We start from the raw sequence: 17,791 nt of genomic DNA, 5'->3' as shown, positions 1-17,791 counted from the left end.
AGTCACTTACCTGTTCGCAGATTATGTTGACGGGGGGGGGAGGCATTTGTCCCTCCCCCCAAAATCCTCGCCGGGGGGGAGGCGCTCCGTTCCTCCCCCCCAGAATCCTCCGCGGCCGGCTGTGCTCTGCGGCAGCTCCACGGAGCAGCCAGCCAGGCCAGAGCTGTCTGCAGCTGAATTTCCGGCCGCGGAGGGCTCTGGGGGAAAAAAAACCCAGAAAACCACGTATGCAAATGGCGGCGGCTACGGCCGCCACCATTTGCGTTCCTTATTTTTGCCCTCTTAATCTACGTAAATATTTACATAGACCATGACAGCGAAAATCAAGGGGAATGCAAATAGCGTAGCGGGCGCTATTTGCGTCCCTTTTTTATTCCCCGTTTTAGCCTACGTAAATATCTACGTAAAAAAAAGGCCCCCTTTGTACTGGAACTCAGACACACAGCCCATGCTCACCAACTTTGACTCTTCTGGACACCATAAAGATTTGGGATTTGGCCTAATTTTTTTGATGCACATCCCTAAGGTACTTTGGCTGCTTGACTACTTGCCAACAGGAACCACAATTCTGTACTGGGATTTGGTCTCAGCCAGAAAGGTGTAGTTTTCCTGTGCCACAGAGGCACATTTTGTTAGGGATGGCGGAGAATTCCGCCATGGATTTCAGTGAGGCTGAAATCCATGGGACGAGACTTACCTGGGGTGGATGTTCCGGACAGCAGCGGCTCCAGTAGATGCTTCAGTGGAGGTGGTGGCTGGCCTTCCGACCGGCTGCCGCCACTGCCATTTGCAGTCTGGTCTTTTTTTTCCCTTTTTTTTTTACATAGATATGATAGGCTATGTAAAGACTTACGTAGCCTATCACGTCTGGGTTAAAAAAACAAACAAAAAACAACGCATACACAAATGGCGGTGGCTACGACCGCCGCCATTTGTGTTCCTTATTTTTCGCCATCTTAGTCTATGTAAATATTTACGTAGACTATTACGGTGAAAATAAAGGTGAACGCAAATAGCGTAGTGGGCGCTATTTGCGTTCCTTTTTGATTCGCTGTTTTAGCCTACATAAATAGTTACGTAGGCTAAAACGGCGAATCAAAAAGGAATGCAAATAGCGCCCACTACGCTATTTGCGTTCCCCTTTATTTTCACCGTAAATATTTTTGCCGAAAATAATATATTATTTTTGCTACGTAAATATTTACATAGACTAAGACTGAAAAAAATAAGGAACGCAAATGGCAGCTGCCATAGCTGTCACCATTTGCGTACACGTTGTTCGTTTGTTTTTTAACCCAGATGTGATAGGCTACGTAAATATTTACATAGCCTATCACGGTTGAATACAGGGACGCAAACGGCGGCGGCTACGGCAGCCGCCATTTGCGTCCCTGCTACCCAGCGGCTGGATGTCCGGCTGCTGGCAGAGCCAGCCTGCGGCTCCACAGAATCCCTGCAGAGCGGAGCCGGCCGGGCAGGACTCTGGGGGGAGGGACAGCGCGCCTCCCCCCTCGTCGAGGATTCTGGGGGGAGGGACGGAGCGCCTCCCCCCCACCGCGAAGCAGATCCGTGAAACGGTAAGTGACTTCCATACATCCCTACATTTTGTGCTGCCTAAGTGTATCACTCAGAGCCAGCTGTACTGAAATCACATGCTCATGAAGTCTGCAGCAACTGGCTGATGCTACTGATATCCAGCAGTGGCCGAGGCAGCAACTGAAAGACTGGCCAATGCAGCTGAAAACCACCCCCAGCATAAACCAGCAGGAAAGTTAAGTATAGCACTGCGGTGGTAATGTGCTGAGTATGCCCAGTGCTTTCCTGGGAAGAACAGGGTGGCCTGGGGTTGTGTGGGGTCATGGAAAGGAAGCCGACTCTGCTCTCCTTCTACCAAAAGAGCCCCCTGGTGTGCAGTGCAGCCTGTGAGCCTGGCCGCCATGTTTTATGGAAGAATCCCCCAGGCGTACTTCAGCCAGGAGCCACACACAGGATGCAACTTCCCCGGCCTTTTGCAACAAGACCCCCCTTTGCAGTGGAATTGACTGAGCGGCACAGCCTGTGCTCACAAACCCAGCTTATTCAGAACCCCATGAATAAATCAGACAGCACAGATGAAGAAAAAGTCATTTTACAGAACATAGACTATACTGACTGAATGACAAAGAATAACATTTGCAGACCCCAACGGAATAAAGAGACGAGACACCATAGCTGGATTAAGGAAGCGCCACAATTACATAAAGGACACAGTCCAGGCTCTGGAGTCTGCACTGATCCTCTTCAACTAGATCCTAAAACTAAATTTACTAAATGTATCTTCCAACATTAGTGTCCATTTAATTCTCCTAAAGTTTGTACTATCCACAGCTCCATTAACACTTTCAGGATGTTCAGTGTGTCATGGACAAATTTTAAGCTACATGCAATATTGCAACGGCTGGTGGTCACTACCAATCTGAGAGTCAACCATAAACTCTTTGACCCCAGCTTCTAAAGGATGGGGAATAATACTAAAAAGTCTACTATGCTACTACCATTTGATGAGTTGCAAGTGTATTCCCCTAAGGGGTCCCCTTGAGTAGAGCTGTTCAGAAGCTTCAATCCTGTTCTCAATTTAAAATTATTATTATTATGCCCCCTTTGCACTTATAACCTTACCTTTAGAGTTCCTCCTACTTGTGCCACATTCATCTTCATTATCTCCTCACTGATTGTATTGGGGGGGTGATATAATCATCAGGTCCATTTGGGACATTACAATCCCCTGCCATGACTATGACTGCTGAGAAATATTAAAGTTCTAATTCCATTACGTATTGTTCTAAGTTGGCCAACAGTCCTCTTTATAATTTTTCGAGTTGCAGGGGGAGGGGATGACAACAAACATGTTTATTATGATCAAATTTAATTGTTTAAAATTCAAAAGGAAGGCAGATGCCACTGAGCACTTAGTGGGAGAGGTACTATTTCGATATTTAAAGTAGAAGAAATTAAAAGGCAAGTCCTGCACTAAGCCCCCCTTTCTTTCCCAATACTACGCTCACTGAGATCACACTTTGGAAACCACTTAATTCAATACTAGCCACAGCCACAGTTGTACATGCACTGGTAACTTCCGGATTAGACTACCACAATGCACTTTATGTGGGGCTGCCCTTGAAGATGACTTGGAAGTTGCAGCTAGTGCAAAATGCAGCAGCTAGGCTGTTCACTGGAGCATCTTGGAAATATCATATAACACCAGTTTTAAAGGAATTGCACTGGCTGACAATATGTTTACAGTCAGAATTCAAGGTCCTGGTGATGCCATTTAAAGCCCTCAGCAGCATGGGACCTCGATATTTGAGGGAGCGCCTCTCCCTGTATATGTCTGCCCGAGGACTGAGATCTGTTGCAGGGGCCCTCCTCTGCATCCCACCAGCGCAAGACGTACACTATGGTAGGACATGGGAGAAGGCCTTCTCTGCTGTGGCACCCCAGTTGAGGAATGCTCTCCCCTTGGAGGCCCGATTGGCACAGACATTGGTTTTATTTTGGTACCAAGTTAAAACATAGCTTTTTACCAAAGCCTTTGAGGGCTAAATGCATTCCCTAAAGTTGCACACTGTTTTAACTGTTTTATTGTTTCAGATTTTTGTTTAATGGTTTAATATGCTTTTAGCTGTTTAAATTATATATTGTTTTATACTGTTTAAACTGATTTTATTTGTACACCTCCCTGAGATCTTAATGATATAGGGAGGGATACAAATGTTTTTAATAAAAGAATAAAATACTATCCTTTGCCCATGTTTCTTGGAATAGTAAGAAATTGTATTAATATATTTCAGAAAATCATTGTACCATCTTTTGTTGGCCTATCCAGCAATATTCCAGGAGAGAATTTTGAGCACAGATTCTTTCTCGGTTGTTAACTGTCAATTAATACGTTTAAGAACATCTTGCTCCCTTACTGAGTCTACATAGGCACAGCCATTACCTTGCACTGCAAAGTCTAGTGAATAAGATACAATAATTTTCCCTTCTGGGGGTGTCCCCATCACAAATGGTTCCACCTTATGCCTTTGCCACTATTCCTGAGGAAACATCAGTGTTGCATTAATTCAGGTATACATAAATTCTTCTGAAGGTGAGTTTGGACTAATTTCAATTAATTCTGGGATCAGAATGAGGATGATGTAAACAAGTTCCTGCACTGGTCTCAATAAAATCGAGCTCCTCTGACTCTATCATCTTATATTCCAGAACTCCCTGAAGATTTTTGCTGATAATGTCCTCCTACATAGGAAGGAACTAGAGGATTGGCTATCCTTGACTCAATGCTAACCAACAGAGGTGACTTAATGGATAAAGGAGCAGTTATGGGAACTCTGGGGGAAAGTGACCATGTTATACTTGAGTTATTGGTTCTAAAGGAAGCAGAAGCCATGTGTAGCCAAACACGTACGCTGGATTTTAGGAAAGCCAATTTCAATTCACTCAGAACAATGATAAGTGAGGTCCCATGGCAAGTGACTCTAATGAGAAAAGGAGTCCAAGATGGGTGGGAGCTTTTAAAAAAGGAAATTCTCAAGGCACAATTACAAACAATTCCAACAAGACAAAAAGGCAGAAGACAACAGAAGAAGTCAATGTGGCTACACAAAAAGCTTAGAGATGACCTGAAAACAAAAAAATGAGACATATAGGAAGTGGAAGGAAGGCCAAGCTACAAAGGAAGAGTGCAGGCAGGTAGCACAGAATTGCAGGGATGGCGTCAGGAAGGCTAAAGCTGAGAACGAGCTGAGCTTAGCGAGGGATGCTAAAGGCAACAAAAAGGCTTTCTTCGATACATCTATAGTAAAAGACAGAGGACAGAATTGGGACACTGCCCCTTCAGCCTCTTTACAGGCTGAAGGTGCAGAATTGCAGGTTGAGATCGATAGGCATATGGTCAAGGAACACCTAATTACTCCAGGGCCAGATGAACTGCACCCTCGAGAAATAAAGGAACTGGCAGAAGAACTCTCAGAACCGCTGTCTATTGTCTTTGAGAAATCATGGAGGATGGGGGAGGTGCCAGATGACTGGAGGAGGGCTAACGTTGTCCCTATCTTCAAAAAGGGAAAAAAGGAGGAACCTGGGAACTACAGACCACTCAGTCTGACATCAATCCCTGGGAAAATTCTGGAGCAGATGAAAAAGCAATCTGTCGGTAAGCACCTTGAAAATAATGCAATGATTACTCAAACCCAACATGGATTTGTCAAGAACAAGTCCTGCCACATGAATCTGATCTAATTTTTTGATCAGGTAACCTCCCTTGTTGACTGTGAGAATGCTGTGGATGTAATATACATCGACTTCAGCAAAACTTTTGACAAAGTGCCCCAAGATATCCTGATTAGCAAACTAGCACAAAGTGGGCTAGATGTAACTGGACTCAAATAGTGCTTAACAATTGGATCTTCTCAAACTGGGGAGAGGTAACGAGTGGGGTACCGCAGGGCTCAGTCCTGGGCCCAGTGCTCTTCAACATTTTTATTAACGACTTGGATGACGAGGTGCAGGGAATGCTGAATAGAATTTGCAGATCACACAAAATTGGGCAGGATAGCTAATACTTTGGAAGACAGAAAAAACATTCAAAGCGATCTTGATAGGATGGAGTGCTGGGCAAAAAACAACAGAATGACATTTAATAGGGATAAATGCCAAGTTCTGCACCTAGGAAAAAGAAACCAAATGCACAGTTACAAGATGGGGGATACTTAGCTCAACAATACTACAAGCGAGAATCATAGAATCATAGAATTTTAGGGTTGGAAGGGGCCTACAAGATCATCTAGTCCAACCCCCTGCTCAATGTAGGAATCCAAGTCAGAGGATCCCCGACAGATGGCTGTCCAGCCTCATCTTGAATGCCTCCAGTGTGGGAGAGCCCACCACCTCTCTAGGGAATGGGTTCCATTGTCATATTGCTCTAACAGTCAGGGAGTTTTTCCTGATGTTCAGCTGGAATCTGGCTTCCTGTAACTCAATCCCATTATTCTGTGTCCTGCACTCTGGGATGATCGAAAAGAGATCCTGGCCTTCCTCTCTGTGACAGCCTTTCAAGTACTTGAAGAGCGCTATCATATCTCCCCTCAGTCTTCTCTTCTCAAGGCTAAACATTCCCAGCTCTTTCAGTCTCTCTTTATAGGGCTTTGTTTCCAGTCCTCTGATCATCTTTGTTGCCCTCCTCTGAACCCTCTCCAGCTTGTCTGCATCCTTCTTAAAGTGCGGTGCCCAGAGGCCTAACCAGTGCTGAGTAGAGGGGGACTAGTACTTCCTGGGATTTAGAAGCTATGCTTCTAGTAATGCAGCCCAAAATAGCATTTCCCTTTTTTGCAGCCACAGCTCATGGTTGGCTCATATTCAGCTTGTGATAGACAACAAAGCCAAGATCCTTCTCGCTTGTAGTGTGGTTAAGCCACGTATCCCCCATCTTGTAACTGTGCATTTGGTTTCTTTTTCCTAGGTGCAGAACTTGGCATTTATCCCTATTAGATGTCATTCTGTTGTTTTCTGCCCAGCGCTCAGTCTATCAAGATCACTTTGAATCCTGTTTCTGTCTTCCAAAGTATTAGCTGTCCCGCCCAATTTTGTGTCATCTCCAATTGGATCAGCATTCCCTGCACCTCCTCCTCCAAGTCATTAATAAACATGTTGAAGAGCACTGGGCCCAGGATGAGCCCTGAGAAGGTCCCATTGAGAAGCAGTCTTTGAGTCCAATCCTGTAGCCAACTGTGGATCCACTGGGTTGTTGTTTCATCTAGCCCACTTTGAGCTTTGCTGAAGCTGAGGTATATTCTGTTCACAGCATTCCCACAGTCCACAAGTGAGGTTACCTGATCAAAGATGAGATCAGATTCTTCTGGCAGGATTTGTTCTTGATAAATCGATGTTGGCTTCGAGTAATCACTGCATTGTTTTCAAAGTGCTTCCAGATGGATTGCTTTATCATCTGCTCCAGAATTTTCCCAGGGACTGATGTCAGACTGACTGGTCTGTAGTTCCCAGGTTCCTCCTTTTTTACCCTTTCTGAAGACAGGGACAACATTAGCCCTCCTCCAGTCATCTGGCACTTCCCCCATCCTCCATGATTTCTCAAAGAGAATAGACAGCGGTTCTGAGAGTTCTTCTGCCAGTTCCTTTATTACTCTAGGATGCAGTTCCTCTGGCCCTGGAGATTTAAACTCATTCAAAGTAATTAGGTGTTCCTTGACCATATGCCTATCGATCTTAACCTGCAATTCTGCCCCTTCAACCTGTACTTCGTCTTTGCCAGAGGGTCATAGACCCCCTTTTGGGAGAAGACTGAGCCAAAGTAGGAATTGAGCACTTCTGCCATTTCTTTGTCGTTTGTTGTCATTTCGCCATCCTTATTTAATAGCTGAGCCACCATTTCTTTCCTCCATCTTTTACTTTGCACGTAGCTGAAGAAAGCTTTTTTGTTGCTTTTAGCATCCCTCGCTAACCTCAGCTCATTCTCAGCTTTAGCCTTAAGCTTAAAAGTCTGATGTGATTTCTTCATAGCTCCGCTTGGCAGTATCATTTGTTCCCACGTGGATGAGAAGAAAGGGATACCTGTCAGTGGGCTTTATGAGTGCAGGCAACCTTTCAGTCATGTCTCTAATCTGTCCTCCTGGGAGACAGCATACCTGGCGAGTCTACAGATCTTCGCGACATACTTGGGTCTCGATTCCATGCAGAAAGGAGTCTCCCACTACTACTACTCTTCTCTTCTTGTAGCTGTAGGCCTTAGTTTCATCACCTCTGCTTGACTGACCTTCAGCCTCTTGCTCGCTCTCATGCAGGTTCCCCTGTAATTCTTCCTCTGCAGGCTGTCCTCCAGTCTCCTCCTCAAGTACCTGGAAACAGTTCCCTAGTTCCAGTGCGTCCACTGGTGCCCAGTGTCTTCTATTTCTTCTGCTCCTGTCACCCTTTTCCAAGGAGTATCCTCTTCTTCATTTTTCGTCACCTCAGCAGTGTCCTCTTCTGCCTCAGCTTGCTGTTGCTCTTCTAGCTTCTGTTCTTTGCTTTGCTGCTGTATGTCAGGGTTGGATCTAAGCCCATAGAGTCCCAAAGCAGCTCTGATTCTGAGGAAGAGATACAATCCATGGGAGAGGAACCCACTCGTTTTTCAGAGGCGCAGCTGGAGGGAGAGCCCCCCCCCCTGCTCACATTCCTGGGAGCAACAGTGACCCTGACATGGAGAGGGAGAGACAACTTGAGCTTCTAGATGTGAGGCACAGGTGCAGAGACAAGCGAGAGGCTGCGGGCACCGAGAGGGGGCGCTCAGCCTGGTTGGTGTGACGACAACAGCTGCGCCCCGATGCCCCACGGGAATGTTCAGAGAGTTGCCGCGTTTTTCTCCAATCAGAGACCAACTGATGTCCTAATGCTTAGAATCCCCTGGTAGGCTGCTCCTTTGAGTTTTCCACTTAATCTCAGGCAATTAGCATCTATATGCATCATTAGGCTGAATGGAAATAAAGCCTTGGAAAAAAAGTCTTTTGTCTGCGTGTTGATTCTGGCTACTTGAGGATTTCAGAAGGCAGCAGGGGCACTCCCGACAGCGTAGTTCAACCGTTCTGTCCAAGAACTCTTCGTGTTCTCTTTTTCCCCAAAGGGTTGACACTCACCACTCCAGTCCTCTTACTTTTTCTTCCAGCAGTGTGATCAACTTGCACTTGTTGCAGGTGTAGGCCATGTTGATCTCAGACAAGAAAACAAACATGGCACACACCTTGCTGGTCACCACCAATGGAGAGTCTTGTCCTTCCATAGTCTCTTTTCCCTTTTTGTGTCTAGCTTCCTGGTTGTTCTAGAGTAGCCTGTCCCTGGTCCTCTACTCACTTTTTGCCTTTGTCTCCTTTGTCTCTTCTGCCACTGCAGCTCCCCTGGCCAACTCCTGTTTGCTCTCCCTGTTCACTTGCTCTGGTGGTTCGCTGTTAGGGAGCTTGCTTGCTTCTGTAGTGCCTAGACCAGCTGGAGCAGCTACCTCTGCTCTGCTCAACTGGAAGAAAGATTTTGGCATTGTTGTAGATCACAAGCTGAATATGAGCCAGCAATGGGATGTGGCTGCAAAAAAGGCAAATGCTATTCTGGGCTGCATTAACAGAAGCATAGCTTCCAAATCCCGGGAAGTACTAGTTCCCCTCTACTCAGCACTGGTTAGGCCTCATCTGGAGTACTGTGTCCAGTTCTGGGCACAGCACTTTAAGAAGGATGCTGACAAACTAGAGAGGGTTCAGAGGAGGGCAACAAAGATGATCAGGGGACTGGAAGCAAAGCCCTCTGAAGAGAGACTGAAAGAACTGGGCATGTTTAGCCTTGAGAAAAAAAGACTGAGCGGAGATAGGATAGTGCTCTTCAAGTACCTGAAAGGTTGTCCCAGAGAGGAAGGCCAGGATCTCTTCTTGGTCATCCTAGAATGTAGGACATGAAATAATGGGCTCAAGTGACAGGAAGCCAGATTCCGGCTGAACATCAGGAAAAACTTCCTGACTGTTAGAGCAATACGACAGTGGAACCCATTCCCTAGGGAGGTGGTGGGCTCTCCCCCACTGGAGGCATTCAAGACAAGGCTGGACAGCCATCTGTCAGCAATGCTCTGACTTGGATTCCTGCATTGAGCAGGCAGTTGGACTCAGTGGTCTTATAGGCTCCTTCCAACCCTACTATTCTATGATTCTAAGATTCTGTGATTTCCAGTCTTGTTACAATAACCTGTAGTTCAGCATGGGGGAGGCACATAAACTGGGCAGAAAATGACATTTAATAGGGATAAATGCCAAGTTCTGCACCTAGGAAAAAGAAACCAAATGCACAGTTACAAGATGGGGGATACATGGCTCAACCACACTACAAGCGAGAAGGATCTTGGAATTGTTGTCGATCACAAGCTGAATATGAGCCAACAATGTGATGTGGCTGCAAAAAAGGGAAATGCTCCTTTGGGCTGCATTAATAGAAGCATAGCTTCCAAATCCCGGGAAGTACTAGTTCCCCTCTACTCAGCACTGGTTAGGCCTCATCTGGAGTACTGTGTCCAGTTCTGGGCACCACACTTTAAGAAGGATGCAGACAAGTTGGAGAGGGTTCAGAGGAGGGCAACAAAGATGATCAGAGGACTGGAAACAAAGCCCTATGAAGAGGGACTGAAAGAACTGGGCATGTTTAGCCTTGAGAAGAGAAGACTGAGGGGAGATAGGATAGCACTCTTCAAGTACTTGAAAGGTTGTCACAGAGAAGAAGGCCAGGATCTCTTCTCGATCATCCCAGAGTGCAGGACATGCAACAATGGGCTCAAGTGACAGGAAGCCAGATTCTGGCTGAACATCAGGAAAAACGTCCTGACTGTTAGAGCAGTACGACAATGGAACCAATTACCTAGGGAGGTGGTGGGCTCTCCCACACTGGAGGCATTCAAGATGTGGCCAGGCAGCCATCTGTCAGGGATGCTCTGACTTGGATTCCTGCACTGAGCAGGGGGTTGGACCCTTCCAACCCTACTATTCTATGATTCTATGATTCTAAGATGTCTCAAACAAGATCTATTCTTCCGGTTCAATATTACTTCCTAATTTCCCTTCTAATAAGTGCCTACGAATTTTCTTTTTATCTGTCACTTGCCCTGTACCTATAGATTGTCATCCTGCTATATTAGCCACACTCATTTACTTCCCATGGGATCCATTTGGATCCCGCATAACTATGATACTTTGGATCCTACATACTCTGATATACAGGGGGAATTAATGGTTTTATACACACATCCTTGATGACCCATATTAGTACAACCCCAAACCTACATAAATACTTTTTCTAACCCTGGAATAGCGAGGGGATTTTAGAACTTTTGAAAATGAACAGTATCATTTTCCATTGCTGTAAATCTTGTAGGAATTCTAAATATTCCAACTCTATACTCCTTGGACAAATATTTAGCAGAATGCCCAAATGATAAATCACAATGGGTGATCCAGGGAGAATGGTTAAGATAATCAGACGTGATAGAAAAAATTATTGGCTGGTCATTTGAGATTTCTTTGCTGTATTCAATTTATTTCCCTAAACTTCATGGAATTTAGTAAGGCTCTTAATCTGTACTGACTGGACTACATTTTTTTAAGTTGTTGTAGTTTTCCTCAGTGGGGCTCTCCATGGATCTGACACTCTATATTGGCCTTCTTCCAAAAAGAAAAAAAAGTGGAAGACAACAGAAGAAGCCAATGTGGCTTCACGAAAACCTTAGAGATGACCTGAAAACAAAAAAGGACACATATAGGAAGTGGAAGAAAGGCCAAGCAACAAAGGAAGAATACGGGCAAGTAGCACAGAATTGCAGGGATGGTGTCAGGAAGGCTAAAGCTGAGAACGAGCTGAGGTTAGCGAGGGATGCTAAAGGCAACAAAAAGGCCTTCTTCAGATACATGCATAGTAAAAGAGAGAGGAAAGAAATGGTGGTTCAACAATTCAGTGAGGATGGCGGAATGATAACAGATGATAAGGAAAAGGCAGAGGTGCTCAATTCCTACTTTGGCTCAGTCTACTCCCAAAAGAGGATCTGCAAGCCCCCTGGCAAAGGCAACATACAGACTAAAGGGGCAGGATTGCAGCTTGAGATCGATAGGTATATGGTCAAGGAACACCTAATTGCTTTGAATGAGTTCAGATCTCCAAGGCCAGATGAAACTGGGCGGGATAGCTAATACCCTGGAAGACAGAAACAGAATTCAGTGATCTTGATAGGCTGGAGTGCTGGGCGGAAAACAACAGAATGAAATTTAACAGGGATAAATGCCAAGTTCTGCACCTAGAAAAAAAGAAACCAAATGCACAGTTACAAGATGGGGGATACTTGGCTCAACAATACTACAAGTGAGAAGGGTCTTGGCATCGTTGTAGATCACAAGCTGAATATGAGCTAACAATGTGATGTGGCTGCAAAAAAGGCAAATGCTATTTGGGGCTGCATTAATAGAATAGAAGTATAGCTTCCAAATCCCGGGAAGTACTAGTTCCCCTCTACTCAGCACTGGTTAGGCCTCATCTGGAGTACTGTGTCCAGTTCTGGGCACCACACTTTAAGAAGGATGCAGACAAGCTGGAGAGGGTTCAGGGGAGGGCAACAAAGATGATCAGGGGACTGGAAACAAAGCCCTATGAAGACAGACTGAAAGAACTGGGCATGTTTAGCCTTAGAATCATAGAATGGTAGGGTTGGAAGGGGCCTACAAGGCCATCAAGTCCAACCCCCTGCTCAATGCAGGAATCCATCCCTGACAGATGGCTGCCCGGCCTCATCTTGAAGGCCTCCAGTGTGGGAGAGCCCGCTACCTCCCTAGGTCATGGGTTCCATTGTCGTATTGCTCTCACTGTCACGAAGTTTTTCCTGATGTTCAGCTGGAATCTGGCTTCCTGTAACTTGAGCCCATTATTCCGTGTCCTGCACTCTGGGATGATCAAGAAGAGATCCTGGCCTTCCTCTCGGTGACAACCTTTCAAGTGCTTGAACAGCGCTATCCTATCTCCCTTCAGCTTTCTCTTCTCAAGGCTAAACAGGCCCAGTCCTTTCAGTCTCTCTTCAGAGGGCTTTGTTTCCAGTCCCCTGATCATCTTTGTTGCCATCCTCGGAACCCTCTCCAGTTTGTCTGCATCCTTCTTCAAGTGTGGTGCCCAAAACTGGACACAGCACTCCAGATGAGGCCTAACCAGTGCTGAGTAGAGGGGAACTAGTACTTCCCGGGATTTGGAAGCTATGCTTCTACGAATGCAGCCCAAAAGAGCATTGGCCTTTTTTGCAGCCACATCACATTGTTGGCTCACGTTCATTTTGTGATTGACAACAATTCCAAGGTCCTTCTTGCTTGTAGTGTTGTTGAGCCACATATCTCCCACCTTGTAACTGTGCATTTGGTTTCTTTTTCCTAGGTGCAGAACTTGGCATTTATCCCTATTCAATGTCATTCTGTCGTTTTCTGCCCAGCGCTCCAGTCTATCCAGATCACTTTGAATTTTGTTTCTGTCTTCCAAAGTATTAGCTATCCCGCCCAGTTTTGTGTCATCTGCAAATTTGATCAGCATTCCCTGCACCTCCTCCTCCATGTCATTAATAAAAATGTTGACGAGCACTGGGCCCAGGACTGAGCCCTGCGGTACCCCACTCGTTACCTCTCCCCAGTTTGAGAAGGTCCCATTGATAAGCACTCTTTGAGTCCGATTCTGTAGCCAACTGTGGATCCACCGGATCGTTGTTTCTTCTAACCCACTTTGAGCTAGTTTGCTCATCACGATATCATGGGGCACTTTGTCGAAAGTTTTGCTGAAGTCGAGGTATATGATGTCTGCAGCATTCCCACGGTCCACAAGGGAGGTTACTTGATCAAAAAATGAGATCAGATTCGTCTGGCAGGACTTGTTCTTGATAAATCCATGTTGGCTTTGAGTAATCACTGCATTGTTTTCAAGTTGCTTACAGATGGATTGCTTTATCATGTGCTCCAGAATTTTCCCAGGGACTGATGTCAGACTGCCTGGTCTGTAGTTCCCAGGTTCCTCCTTTTTACCCTTTTTGAAGATAGGGACAACATTAGCTCTCCTCCAGTCATCTGGCACTTCCCCCGTCCTCCATGATTGCTCAAAGAGAATAGACAGTGGATCTGAGGGTTCTTCTGCCAATTCCTTTATTACTCTAGGATGCAGTTCATCTCGTCCTGGAGATTTGAACTCATTCAAAGTAATTATGAGTATTACCGGGGGTTGGACTCGATGGCCTTGTAGGCCCCTTCCAACCCTACTTCTATTCTATGAATTAGGTGTTCCTTGACCATATGCCTGTCGATGTCAAGCTGCAATCCTGCCCCTTCAGCCTGTACTTCGCCTTTGCCAGAGGGGTCATAGACCCTCTTTTGGGAGAAGACTGGGCCAAAGTAGGAATTGAGCACCTCTACCTTTTCTTTGTCATCTGTTATCATTTTGCCATCTTTATTTAATAGCTGAACCACCATTTCTTTCCTCTGTCTTTTACTATGCACGTAGCTGAAGAAAGCCTTTTTCTTGCTTTTAGCATCCCTCGCTAACCTCAGCTCGTTCTCAGCTTTAGCCTTCCTGATGCCATCCCTGCAATTCTGTGCTACCTGCCTGTACTCTTCCTTTGTTGCTTGGCCTTCTCTGCACTTCCTATATGTGTCCTTTTTTGTTCTCAGGTCATCCCTAAGCCTTTTGTGAAGCCACATCGGCTTCTTCTGTTGTCTTCCACCTTTTCTTCTTGTTGGAATTGTTTGTAATTGTGCCGTGAGAATTTCCTTTTTTAAAAGCTCCCACCCATCTTGGACTCCTTTTCTCGTTAGCATCGCTTGCCATGGGACCTTACTGATCATTGTTCTGAGTTGATTAAAATCAGCTTTCCTAAAATCCAGGGTATGCGTTTGGCTACACTCGGCTTTTGCTTCCCTTAGAACCAACCAAGAACTCAAGTATAACATGGTCGCTTTCCCCCAGAGTTCCCGTAACTGCGACTTTATCCACTAAGTCATCTCTGTTGGTTAGGATCAAGTCAAGGATAGCCGATCCTCTAGTTCCTTCCTCTACTTTCTGTAGGAGGACGTTATCCGCCACACAAGTCAGGAATTTCCTGGAGGGGCCATGTTTTGCAGAATTTGTCTCCCAACAAATATCGGGCAAATTGAAGTCCCCCATTACTAGTACATCATGCTTCCTTAAAACATTGGCTATTTGCTTTTCAAAAGTTTCATCCTCATCTTCTCCTTGATTGGGTGGCCAGTAGTAGACTCCGACCACCAGGTTCCTTTTATTCTTTGCTCCATTTATTTTGATCCAGATGCTCTCGATGGGGCTACCAAGCTCATCCTCCTGTATTTCTGTGCAGAGATACGCATTTTTCACATACAGTGCAACCCCATCACCTTGAGGGGAGATATGATAGTGCTCTTCAAGTACTTGAAAGGTTGTCACAGAGAGGAAGGCCAGGATCTCTTCTCAATCATCCCAGAGTGCGGGACATGGAATGATGGGCTCAAGTGACAGGAAGCCAGGTTCCGGCTGAACATCAGGAAAAACTTCCTGACTGTTAGAGCAATATGACAATGGAACCAATTCCCTAAGGAGGTGGTGGGCTCTCCCACACTGGAGGCATTTGAGATGAAGCTGGACAGCCATCTGTCAGGGATCCTTTGACTTAGGTTTGTGCACTGAGCAGGGGGTTGGACTTGATGGTCTTATAGGCCCCTTCCAACCCTACTTTTCTATACTTCCATCATAAGAGCAGAAGGATTTTGAGATAACCAGCTCCAAGGTGCCTCTAATTTCATGTAATTGCTCATAAATTGATTTTACTGTTCTGGCAGTCAAGATTGCCTGATCACCTGCTCGATTAGTAGGGCTCTCATGAGAGTGTTCCAACGACTTTTCCAAATGGGAGACAGAAGGTACGACCCCATTATCAATGACATCATCCCCATCCAAACCACATGGTTCCAGACTTGCATACCTATTTCAGGTTGGGGTATCAAACGTTCTTTTGTCTTTTATTGTCTGAAAGAAGTTATCCATTTTACTTGGCTTGCTCTCAGGGAAATGAGTTGAACTCAACCTTTCTTTGGGGCATTTTTTTACTGCCCATTTTCAGATGGGTTACTTGCCAGTGTTGACAGTACCTATCATGGAGCTGCAAACTAACAGTATAAGAATTACAGGAAAAGATAATCAATGTAAATGTAAGTATCAATACCTGGGTTAATTACTCATTCAATTCTAGCTGGAGGGCCACTTGGAGGGCCACTTGCTTGCCCGCCTGCCTGGTGGTGCCTGGATGGATGAGGCGGGTGGAGCAGGCATTGCCTCCCTGCTGGGAAACAGGGCACTGTGGGCAAAGGCAGCAGGGCACAGCAGCCGCAGCTGCCCCCCGCCCCACCCCAGGCAAAGGGCAAGGAGCTCTTCGGGAACAGCACAAGGAGTCAGAGAGCTTCGGACTGCCCCAGCCTGGAATGTGAACACGGAGACTGACTGCTGCATCGCCAAACTGTCAGAACTGTACAGTTACTCAGAAGAGACTGAGTTTGACCTTGGCAGGAAGTGCTTTGAGGAGGGTTTTCAAATACAAAGGGAGGACAAGCGATGGCCCAAACTGGATTTGACATGGTAGAAGGTCAACATGATGTGGTTACAGGATGGGCTGGAGGTGGTGAACAGGGACAAGAAGTTAACCATTGTTTGTGCTGTTCTCTACTTGTGCTATTCTCACCTTGGCGCCAGGTGTCCTTAGGGATTGTGACATGGAAGCAGAAATCCTCCATTGGGCCTGGCACAACACTTTCCTGCTGTACCAGATGGGAATGTTCATGGCATTCCTGGAGTTGCTCAACATGGAAATGGCTAATAGCCAAGCATGCAGCAGTGCCCTGAGGAAGCCAGCCATCTCCCTAGCCAATAGCACCAAACTCAGGGCGTTACTGAGCATCATGTACCTGGTGGTGGAAATCATCCACATGGGATGGAGACTGACCCACCAAAGTGGAAAGCCTCCTGAGAGACATTCAGGGCCAGGCTGAGTTTTCCTGTGAACAGCAAAGAGCCCTTTGCACTCTTGCTTTTCACCATGGTGACCAAATGCTGCAGTTCCACGCTTCCCCATGAAGAACGTTCTGCTTTTGCTTTTGAAAGTGCTTATGTTTGCCCTGGGTGGCTTTGGTGTTCTCCAGGCCATGAAGGAGAAGAAGAGCCTGGATCTGGGCCTTCCTCCACTGCTGGAAGACAGCAGCCAGGACACGCAGAGCATGACGGCTGCCTCTCCTCCTGCTTACGCCACCCAGCTGATGGAGCAGCAGCAGAAACAGGGGCACCAGAGCAGGAGGCCATTAAAGCCACACCTGAACAAGATTGTTTTCTGGAGAACATTTAGATTCTGCCTTTGTCTCTGATGAAGCAAGACAGCCTGGACATCTACAGTGAGAGCGATCCCTTTGCGAACAGTGAGGCTGCAGTGGATGAAGAGGAGGCCAAAGATATTGACAATGGGATCATCGAAGGGGAGCTAGACCTGTTGGAGCGGGACACGGGCATTAGGCCGTATCAGGTCCACATCCCCTTGTTGAAAGGGTATTTTTCCCAAAGGGGCTTCTCTGGGCCCCCAAAGTCATCCATCCTCTGCCCTTCCCCCTGAACTGAGGTGTTCTCTTGAGGGCTTGTCTTCTACATGCAGCAGGATGAAGAGGTAGTAGAACAGCCATATCAGTTCACACTGCAGGGTCTGTTACATTTTCAAAAGTTCCTCTATCTCCCTGCAAGTACAAAACCAGCACAGGAGGGAATGGACTGGACCAGAATGTGATCACAGTCCTGGGCCCCATCCACAGGGGGGATTTACTCCAATTCTACTGCACCTCACAGGCATTTGTGGCATACGATGTTCCCTCCACTCCACATCAACCACAAAAAAAAACGCATTTTTGCAAAGTCCTTTTGTGACGGATTTTCTGTCCACCACGACTTGCCTGCGTTTTGGGACTCAGGGGAAGTAGGAGTGGCCTCAGCACTGCGAGGAAGTCAGCTAAGGATGGATTTGACAGGAATGGAAGGACTGCGCTTTCCTGTCAGCTTTATCCTCCACTGACCATCTGGGCATGATCACCCCTTTGAATAACAGGTTTTCTCCTTTGTCATTTTTCTTTGCCTCAGGGAACAACTAGCTGGCTGGATAACTGCTCAGAAGTAAATCACATTCTCTTCAATGAGGCTTCCTCCC

The 17,791-nt window shown here is 46.2% G+C and overlaps 1 pseudogene; it reads left to right on the top strand.

The window, feature by feature from the left end:
• The window catches only part of LOC146338266 (striatin-interacting protein 2-like), a 40,567-nt pseudogene extending 23,341 nt beyond the window's left edge, over positions 1-17,226 (top strand).
• Positions 17,227-17,791: the final 565 nt, after the last annotated feature.

This window comes from Heloderma suspectum, chromosome 10 (genome assembly GCF_057233095.1).
Source record: "Heloderma suspectum isolate Gila_16-S chromosome 10, 16-S_ref, whole genome shotgun sequence".
Lineage (NCBI taxonomy): Eukaryota > Metazoa > Chordata > Lepidosauria > Squamata > Helodermatidae > Heloderma > Heloderma suspectum.
Note: the sequence above shows the minus strand (reverse complement) of the source record. Positions and strands in the feature narration are given on the sequence as shown.